An 11,398-nucleotide genomic window follows, 5' to 3' on the forward strand; every position below is an offset into this window, starting at 1 on the left:
AGTGGCCGAAGCTTTGAACCTTACTTATAACAGGGACAAGAGTGTGTTCAGAACCACCCGACTCGCTATCCTTGGGTATCTCGTGGAAAACGGGGTCATTGGCCCTGACCCCGACCGTATGCGCCCCCTGTTAGAACACCCTCTTCCCACCACTCTCAAAGCCCTCAGACGGTGCCTGTGTTTTTTTTTCCTATTACGCCCAATGGGTCCCCCCTTACGCAGACAAGGCCCGCCCCCTGGTCAAGTCTACCACTTTTCCCCTCTCTGCTGAGGCCCGCGCGGCCTTCAGCTGCATTAAAGGGGACTTTGCCAAAGCAACGATGCATGCGGTGGACGAGACCATTCCCTTCCAAGTAGAGAGTGATGCCTCCGATTTTGCGCTTGCTTCTACCCTCAATCAGGCAGGCAGGCCAGTAGCATTCTTTTCTCGTACCCTTCAAGGCTCTGAAATTCGGCACTCCGCGGTGGAGAAAGAAGCCCAGGCCATAGTGGAAGCTATTAGGCACTGGAGGCACTATCTCGCCGGCAAAAGGTTCACCTTGCTGACCGACCAGCGCTCAGTTGCGTTCATGTTCAGCAACCAACAGCGGGGCAAAATCAAAAATGATAAAATTTTGCGGTGGAGAATAGAACTCTCCACCTACAATTATGATATCCTGTACCGGCCTGGCAGGCTCAATGAACCCTCTGATGCCCTATCCCGGGGCACGTGTGCTAGTGCACAGCTCGACCAGCTGTATGCCCTTCATGCACATCTTTGCCATCCGGGGGTCACCCGATTTTACCATTTCGTTAAAGCCCGGAACCTGCCGTACTCCCTGGAGGACATCAAGACGATGACCACGGACTGCCAAATCTGCGCTGAGTGCAAACCCCACTTCTACCGTCCTGACACTGCGCAGCTTGTCAAGGCCACCCGCCCTTTTGAGCGACTGAGTGTTGACTTTAAGGGCCCCCTTCCCTCCACTGAACTCAATGTCTATTTTCTCAATATTATTGACGAGTACTCGCGATTCCCCTTTGCCATTCCCTGCCCCGACACTACTACCACGTCCGTCATAAAAGCCCTGCGCCAGCTCTTCACTCTGTTCGGATATCCCTGCTATATCCACAGTGATAGAGGGTCCTCCTTTATGAGTGACCAGCTGCGCCGGTACCTGCTGGCTAGGGGCATTGCTACTAGTCGAACCAAGAGTTACAATCCCCGGGGGAATGGACAGGTGGAGAGGGAGAATGCCACAGTGTGGAAGGCCACACTTTTAGCCCTTAAGTCAAAAGGGTTGTCGGTCTCTCGCTGGCAGGAGGTCCTCCCCAAGGCACTCCACTCTATCCGCTCTCTGTTATGTACATCCACCAATGCCACCCCTCACGAACGCCTATTCTCTTTTCCCAGGAGGTCTGTCACTGGGACCACCCTACCAGCTTGGCTGACGTCCCCGGGGCCAGTGCTGCTACGTAAACATGCGAGGAGTAATAAGTACTCCCCGCTGGTAGAGAAGGTTCACCTCCTGCATGCTAACCCCCAGTATGCCTACGTGGTCTTGCCTGATGGGCGGGAGGACACGGTCTCCGTCCGCGACCTGGCGCCCGCAGGAGCAGCAGACCACTACCCCGAACACTCCACGGTAACTATGAACCCGGTACCCGAGGTGACACCGCGCACACCGTGCCCCACACAGACTCCTCACGACGCTCATGTACCGGGCATCTCGTACGCGTATATTCCGGGCGCCTCCCACACACGTGAGGGATCCCTGACACCTCCAGTTAGGCCAGAACCAGCACAACCTCCGTCTCCTGTGCAAACACCACCACCGGCACCTGTGCATTCACCACCACAACCTCCGTCTCCTGTGCAAACACCACCACCGGCACCTGTGCATTCACCACCACCGGCACCTGTGCAATCACCACCACCGGCACCTGTGCAATCACCACCACCGGCACCTGTGCATTCACCACCACCGGCACCTGTGCAATCATCACCACCGGCACCTGTGCAATCACCACCTCCCTCTCCTGTGCAATCACCACCACCGGCACCTGTGCAATCACCACCACCGGCACCTGTGCAATCACCACCACCGTCCCCTGTGCAATCACCACCTCCGGCACCTGTGCAATCGCCAGCACCGGCACCTGTGCAATCACCACCTCCGGCACCTGTGCAATCACCACCACCGGCACCTGTGCAATCACCACCTCCCTCACCTGTGCAATCACCACCTCCGGCACCTGTGCAACCACCACCTCCCTCTCCTGTGCAATCACCACCTCCGGCACCTGTGCAATCACCACCACCGGCACCTGTGCAATCACCACCTCCGGCACCTGTGCAATCACCACCACCGGCATCTGTGTAATCACCACCACCGGCATCTGTGTAATCACCACCACCGGCACCTGTGCAACCACCACCGGCATCTGTGTAATCACCACCACCGGCATCTGTGCAATCACCACCACCGGCACCTGTGCAATCACCACCTCCGGCACCTGTGCAATCACCACCACCGGCATCTGTGTAATCACCACCACCGGCATCTGTGTAATCACCACCACCGGCACCTGTGCAACCACCACCGGCATCTGTGTAATCACCACCACCGGCACCTGTGCAATCACCACCACCGGCACCTGTGCAATCACCACCTCCGGCACCTGTGTAATCACCACCACCGGCACCTGTGCAATCAGCACCACCGGCACCTGTGCAATCACCACCTCCCTCTCCGGTGCAATCACCACCTCTGGCACCTGTGCAATCACCACCTCCCTCTCCGGTGCAATCACCACCGGCACCTGTGCAATCACCACCTCCGGCACCTGTGCAATCACTACCACCGGCACCTGTGCAATCACCACCTCCGGCACCTGTGCAATCACCACCACCGGCATCTGTGTAATCACCACCACCGGCATCTGTGTAATCACCACCACCGGCACCTGTGCAACCACCACCACCGGCACCTGTGCAATCACCACCTCCGGCACCTGTGCAATCACCACCACCGGCATCTGTGTAATCACCACCACCGGCACCTGTGCAACCACCACCGGCATCTGTGTAATCACCACCACCGGCACCTGTGCAATCACCACCTCCGGCACCTGTGCAATCACCACCTCCGGCACCTGTGTAATCACCACCACCGGCACCTGTGCAATCAGCACCACCGGCACCTGTGCAATCACCACCTCCCTCTCCGGTGCAATCACCACCTCTGGCACCTGTGCAATCACCACCTCCCTCTCCGGTGCAATCACCACCGGCACCTGTGCAATCACCACCTCCGGCACCTGTGCAATCACTACCACCGGCACCTGTGCAATCACCACCTCCGGCACCTGTGCAATCACCACCACCGGCACCTGTGCAATCACCACCTCCGGCACCTGTGCAATCACCACCACCGGCATCTGTGTAATCACCACCTCCGGCACCTGTGCAATCACCACCTCCGGCACCTGTGCAATCACCACCACCGGCACCTGTGCAATCACCACCTCCGGCACCTGTGCAATCACCACCACCGGCACCTGTGCAATCACCACCTCCGGCACCTGTGCAATCACCACCACCGGCACCTGTGCAATCACCACCTCCCTCTCCGGTGCAATCACCACCTCCGGCACCTGTGCAATCGCAGCCGGAGCTACGTAGATCGCAGCGACAGATTCGACCACCTGATAGATTTAACTTGTAAATATACTTGTAAGAAACTTCGCCACCTGGGGACTCTCTTTTAAAACAAGGGGGGAGGGGGTGAATGTGGTGAACTACATATACCTGTCTGGACTGCTCCTGTGGCTCCTCCCACAGTCCCCTGTATAAAGGCGATTGAGGCCTGAGCCCGGCCTCATTCTCCAGGAGTAGTGTTGTTCATTCTTCCAGTCAATAAAAGCCGATATCTCGCTTCTTCCGTCTCAGAGTGAGTTATTGATGGTGCATCACTGCTGTTGTGCAGATCCTGTCAGGGTCTCAGTGTCACGATGAGGGGCGTGTTCATGTCAGATGTGGGCTGTGGCAGCGACATCGAAACACTTTCAGTGTCCCATTGAAGAACATCTCCGTGTCACAGTGAGGTCTGTGTGTCCCGTTCACAGCTTATGCAAACGGCACTGTCCCGCCTGCAATCAAGTCTCACTAATATCTGCCGTGTCAGGCTTAGAGGCGTTGACCCCTGACCTGAGCGCATCGGCCCTTCAAACAATACTTCCCGCATTGAAACGTACGCAGCTCAGAACATGAGTCCCGACAGGCTCGAGTTTTTCAGAAGTCCTCACAACATCTGTCCGAACAACCACTCAACTAACTCTAATGGTGTTCTTATTTACATGTCCCTGCAACTCTAGTTTATACCACCACTCTCCCCTTCTCATGGCAAACCTTACCGCTGGGATATTAGTTCGATCCCAGTTCAGGTGTAAACTGTGAGAGTTGCTCATGGGAGAGGAAATGAAGGAGCTGAGCGAGGTGGGGGCGGTGTGGCCCCCCAGTGTTCGCTCGGCAGTAGACAATCTGCTTTGTGAATAATTGTCGATTACAATGGCATTCAAAATGCCCGGGGTGCTTCAAGCTGCATAAATGTGTGTGTGTGTGTGTGTGTGTGTGTGTGTGTGTGTGTGTGTGTGTGTGTGTGTGTGTGTGTGTGTGTGTGTGTGTGTGTGTGTGTGTGTGTGTGTGTGTGTGTGTGTGTGTGTGTCTGTGTGTGTGTGTATACTTAATGCGTGAATTTACTTACTGATATCCTACATATACTTGATATCTGTTTTCTTATACAAATTACGTGAGTTTCAACCCTAACTCCTTAGCCACGTATTAAACTCAATGTTCTTGCTAATTTTGTCCACACCTGCACATACATCAGTTTGGAGAACCGGCTCCCTTTTCCTACTTATACACCGGTGACGATAACGACAGCATGCCGTCGAGGAATCTCGTTCCCGTCCACAGTGTCTCTTTTCCTTTCCCCTAACAGAGAGAACACTGTCGATACAGCTCGCCAACTTTCACCCTTTACTCCCTGCTGAGCCACAGAACCACAGTCAGTGCCAGAGACCTGACCGGTGAGACTTTCCCCTGCTTGGTCATTTGCCCCTCCCTCCTCCCATCCAGAGGTATCCAAAGTGGTCTGCCTGTTATTGAGCGGGTTGGCCACGAGGGGTAGCTGCACTGTCTCTGGCTGTTTAAGTCCTTTCACCGTACTGTCTGTCATCCAGTTCCCTGTACCCTGCACCTTGGGTGTAAGCACCTCTCTATATGTCCTCCCTATCACCTCTTCAGCTTCCCGAACGATCCCGAGTTCATCCAGTTCCAGTTCCAACTCTGTAACGCAGAGTGATAGACGGTGCAGCTGGATGACTTTCTTACAGGTGAAGTTGTCGGGGACTCTGGAGGTCTCCATACCTCCCACATCTCGCAGGAGGAGTACTCAACTCTCCTGATAGTCATTGCTACTGCTCTGACTGTGCGATTATAAAGAAGGAAACAATATTTAAACTGAAAACAAATCATGAACAGTTTTGTACCTTCTCTCAGCCAAGAGTCTCCTCCTGAATGATTCAAAAAGATAAACCCTCTAAATCCCACTCAACTTCAATTTCCCTTCACTTTTTCTCTCTACTCCGGCTCATCTCACACACACACACACACACTGAGTGAATCTCCCTCCACACCGTCCCATCAGACACTCCCAGGGTCGGACACAGAGTGAATCTCCCTCCACACCGTCCCATCACAAACTCCCGGGGTCAGACACAGTGTGAATCTCCCTCCGCACCGTCCCATCACACACTCTCGGGGTCAGACACAGAGTGAATCTCCGTCCACACCGTCCCATCACACACTCCCGGGGTCAGACACAGAGTGAATCTCCCTCCACAGCATCACATCACACACTCCCGGGGTCAGACACAGAGTTAATCTCCCTCCACACCGTCCCATCAGACACTCCCGGGGTCAGACACAGAGTGAATCTCCCTCCACAGCACCCCATCACACACTCCCGGGGTCAGACACAGAGTGAATCTCCCTCCACACCGTCCCATCACACACTTCCGGGGTCAGACACAGAGTGAATCTCCCTCCACACCGTCCCATCACACACTCCCGGGGTCAGACACAGAGTGAATCTCCCTCCACACCGTCCCATCACACACTCCCGGGGTCAGACACAGAGTGAATCTCCCTCCACACCGTCCCATCACACACTCCCGGGGTCAGACACAGAGTGAATCTCCCTCCACACCGTAACGTCACTCATATTCGGGATCAGAGCTCCTCCGCTCGTCCTACCGAACGCAGGGTGAAGCTCCCCCTGTGGGGCAGCAATAACGCACTCCCGGGACCAGCCACTAGGTGTCTCTCCCGGCACACCGTCGCTTGACGTACTGCTCGCGTTCGGACAGTAGGTGTCACTCTCGCCGGAAGTCTCTTCGCCACATTCCCGCGATCAGCAGCCTCCCCTCCCTCTCTGCCTTGTGATTCGGAGCGGGGGGAGTAGGGATGTTTCCTCACCCTGTCTGCCGGTCATATTGGAGTATAAAAGTTGCATTGTTTGCTGTGTAATCAAACTATTTTGTCAGCTTTGAACTTGCTATGCATGTATCCAATTTAGTAGGAGAATGAAATCTTAAGAATGTAGAGGACTATGGTGTGTTAATGAGAGGTAGCTAAGATATGTAGATTAGAACAGTATTAAATCAATGGGTAGAAACAATAGTGGCGGATGTACTTGTGATACGCAACTGTAGAACGATTGGATATGCTAATACAACTAAACCAGGAGATTGCTATAAAAAATGCTATGCACAAGGATCGGTGGGCAATCGGCGACTAGCTCACTGACTGTATCAGCTTTGTTTTGCAAATTAAAGTTTAACACTTCTTGAAGAATCTTCTGCGTCTCCTGGTCGTTTATGGGGCACGAGAAACCACGACAAAATTGGCAACCGCGGCAGGACCGGAAAGAGACCCGCGGAAAGGAAACGGCAGATTGGGGAAGCCTCCCAGTCCTCTAGGGACCCCCACAAGGCTAACAGAATTAAGGGTGCACCCAAACAAAAGGTAAGCTCTTTTTGCGACAATTTCGACTAAGAATTCTGTTGGCTTTGGGGAGGTCTCGGAGTCTCAGAAGTGTGGAACCACTGCCGAAGGGTCTCTCCGGTCCAAAGAATCTGGCAGAATTGGGGGCTAACAGGAGGCTCAGAGGATTGATCAAGAACACTGCAGTGAGGGTAGGTACAAATAAGCTAATGAGAAGTTAAGTGAAGAAAAATTCCACGTGGTGTTGGTAAGTCCCTGTGGATACCGCTTCGTATGGAACGAAGGTCTGAACGGGTAGAGAAGGGAAAATAGAGAAAATCCTGGTGGATACCGCTTCGTATGAAACGAAGGGCTGAACGGGCAGGGAAAGGAAAATAGAGAAAATCCTCGTGTATACCGCCTTAAGAGATAAGGGTCTGAATAGACGAGGTGCAAAGAGAAAGTTCTGAGGGTACCGCTCTGAATAGAGGTCTGTACGGGCAGAACAGAATAGGAAAGAAGGACAGTCCAATTTATAGTTTAAAGCGCAGGTAGATAGACGATAGAGCAGGCATAGAATTAGAGTAAATAATATTATCCATTAAACGAACTGTGAATCTCTGAAATACCTTAAAAAGAGAGAACAACATGACAGGTAAAGGAACGGCAGTAGAGATTCCGAGCAAAAAAAAAAATCCCGGTAAATAAATATCAGATCACAAAAACTTCAGAAAAATGGGAAAAGAGAACCAAAAACCTGGTCACAAAACGGCCAAGAGAAGGAACGTTTGATGTAAGCTTGTGCGAAGAAATGGAGGCACTAATTAAAAATTACAAACCAAAAGATAAATCTAAGAAAAGAGGGCAAAAAAGAGAACGAGAAATGGAAGTGCTAAGACTCTTCAGAACGGGGGGAGAAAGGCTGGGGAGGACAGGTAGAATATTGATTACAAGCGAGGAAGACACTAAGGTGCTGGAGAAACAGCCTGTTAGAGAGAGAGAGGAAGGTACAGTGAGAAGCTGGCTTCAGCTCCGTACCCGGATGTAAAAGAAACAGAAAAGCCCCCTCCCTATAATGAGGAAGGAACCCCTAAGCAGTGCCCCCTGCTGACGGAAACAGTAAACATGCAGGGAGAAGTACAAGTTTGGGATAATGAGGAGGAAACAAGACAATACGAGAAGGAAAAAGCGGCGATATGGAAGGAGATACAGGCAGAAAGGATAAAGGTGGAACAGGCAAAGAGAGAAATGAAAGACGAGATTGAACAGATGAAATACTTGAGAGAGGAAAAGGAGTATGAGGAGTATCGGTTATACCACAGAAATGAACAGACTAGAAAAGAAAGTGGCTCATCAGGGCAGGAAGAGATGAGGCATTCAAGAGGAAGTGGAAAAAAGATAGGAGATGAGGGTTTTGGAGAAACAAAAGAGAGAAGGGAATCAAGCACGAGTAAGGATCATGAGGAGTCCCTGCCACAGGTGTACAGACACGGACAGGAAGAAAGAGAAGGTGACTCATTGGAGGGGCAAGAGTTAAGTGGAAAGAGAGAGGATGCGGGAATTTGTGGGGAAGAGTTAGGAGGCAGAAGCCTAGAAGAGCAGAAGGAGGCGGTAGGGGAGCGACTTGCGGAAGTAGAGAGAGAGCCAGATAAGTTACTGAGAGGGGATTGCCAGGGGAGATGCGAAAAATACTCCAGGGGCCAACCAAGTATTGAATCAGGACAGAAAGGAAGGACTCCACAGAGAGACCGAGGGAAGAAGAGGACCCCGGAGACATTTGTGTGGGAGGCAGTAAAGACATACCCTGAGACAGATGGGGAGTCAGGCGAGGAGGAGAGACAGGGCAGGTGGGAAGATGGAGGAAGAATGATGCCGTTGTTAGTTAAAGGATCAGGACAAGTGCAGTACATCCCTTGGGGATCCCAGGACCTAGAAGGGCTGAAAAACACTCTGCCCAATCTACATGAATGAGCAGGGAAATGGATTAGAGCCTTTGAAGAAGAAACGGCGGGACTATTATTGGCTATGGGAGATTTGAAGGCACTGTTGATAGGGTTGATGGGAACCTCCAAATTTAACGAACTAATGGAAATGGTTGGCACAGTAAACTCGAACGACTCGAGAACTGATAGAGACGGGTTTGTCAGAGTGAGGCAGAGGGTATGGCAGGCCCTCAGGAAGCTTTATCCACCCAAAGTGGACCCCGAAGCCTTAAAGGGGGAGCCACTGGGAGACACTGAAAACCCAGCAGCCAACGTAGAAAACCAGTTGAAAAGGTGGAGACTGGAGACTGAGCAAGAGGTGGAGAATAGCTTATTCATCACCACACTGTTCCAACATAGCATTCTGGATGCAATGCCTCCGCAAGTTAAATCCAAACTAGAGGAAGTGGTTGGGCTGACGTCAATGACCCCACAATAATTTAGAGACCACGTAGTCCATGCGGTTGAGAAATACCGGAAAGACAAACGAAGGTTGGCTGAGCAGCAGGAAGAGGTGCAAAGAAAGTTAATACAAATGCAGCTCGAAGAACTCAAAAAGAAGGAAAAAGAGAAAAACAAAAAGATGCTGCCAGCAACCACCGGTTTGAGTACAGCCATCGAACTGGACAAAGCACTGCTATATGGAGGGACCGATCATACTGTTAGACAAGGGCTGGAAAACCCCATGCCAATAATTGTCTTTGGGGGAGCATTCCCCCAAATGCCCTATCAGGAACAGGCTAAATTCAAACAGCCCAGACAGGACTGGAAGTCCCAAGGAGGGGGACAGAGGAGCTATGGGCAAAGGAGACCAGTGAGAAAACAGTGGGAAAGAGAGGTAGAGAGATTGTGCTGGGAATGTAATCAGCCAGGTCACATGAGAAGAGATTGTCCGTTTATACTATGGCCTGTCACACACCAGCAGGAACCGATAAGAAGGGAACCAAAGTTTAGCCAAGGACCAGCCCCCACAGGCCCAAGCGGACCTGTGAACCCCTATGCGAGGTATTAGGGGTGCCCCGAGAACTTGAGTGGGAAGGGACATTACCCAATGATAACAAGGGAGGCAGAGGAGGAACCCATTGTTCAGGTTATGTTAGAAGGGCAACTGACACCAATGATGATAGATACTGAAGCCACGTACACTTGCGTACAGCCACAGTATGCCCTTCACCTTCCCATGTCAGGAAAGTTTATTAAGACGGTAGGGTTCTCGGGGAAAACACAGCTGACACAGTGCACGGCTCCAGTGCGGTTGAGAATGGGAAATAAAGGAATTGTTTTGCCGGTGCTAGTATTTAAAGGAACTCCGATTAATTTGTTAGGCAGAGATGCCTTATTGAAACTGGAATTAAAATTAGAATGCACCAGAAATGGGCTGAGTGTGGAAAGAGCAGGGGCTCAATTGATAGTGCAAGAAGACAAGAAGGCTAATGTCTTTTGGATAGGAGACATCGCAGATCAGATTCAGGAAACCTGGGAAAAATGGAAAAAGGGCGTGCAGGCTATATTACCCAGGGCTGTCATGCCCAAATCTGAGCTACATTGTACAGTGATTTTTGACGAGACTCAGAACAGGGAGTTAGAGGAGAGATGGCACCCGGAGGCATGTACCCAACAGCACCTGGAAGGGGAGGCTGTGATAATTGGAAAGCCAGGGGCAACTTTACAAGTTAAGTGGAACACCTTTTTAGAAAAATGGTACAGGATACCAGAGGCTGCGCCCCACGTAATGTTGTTGGTAAACAAGGGATATCAGTCTAAAGACTTAGGACCTTTAGGTAAGAGTGCTGAAACCGTAACAGTGTGGAGGAAAATCACGCCAGAGGTGTGGATATCAGAAGACAACAATTGCATTAAAATAATGGTAAGTGTAGATATGGTAGGGACAGTGAGAGAGGTCGAAATAACTCCCCAACCACACATGCCATTGCTGGGAAAGGAAAGAGGCCAGCAGAAAGATAGAAGGTTAGATGAGTTGCCATCTATTCTGTGGTCACAGCATGACACGGACATAGGGAAAATAAAAACAGCTAGTCCGGTGGAAATAAGGCTGAAAAGGGGAGCAATTCCACCCAGGAGACCACAATACCCTCGAAGACCAGAAGCAGAAGAGGAAATAGCATCGACAGTGCAGGGGTTGCTTGAAATAGGAGTGCTTAAAAGAACAAACAGTCCATGCAATACCCCGTTGCTGCCGGTCTTAAAAGCAGATAAATCTAAGTGGAGATTGGTGCATGATTTGCGAGCGGTAACTGATGTGGTAGAGGACTGGCCAATGGTAGTCCCCAACCCACACACGCTTTTGACTAATGTTCCACCAGAAGCAAGTTACTTTTCAGTGATTGATTTGTGTTCGGCTTTCTTCAGCATTCCTCTGGCCGACCAG

The sequence above is a fragment of the Hemitrygon akajei genome, unplaced genomic scaffold (genome assembly GCF_048418815.1).
Source record: "Hemitrygon akajei unplaced genomic scaffold, sHemAka1.3 Scf000046, whole genome shotgun sequence".
In the NCBI taxonomy this organism is placed as follows: Eukaryota; Metazoa; Chordata; class Chondrichthyes; order Myliobatiformes; family Dasyatidae; genus Hemitrygon; species Hemitrygon akajei.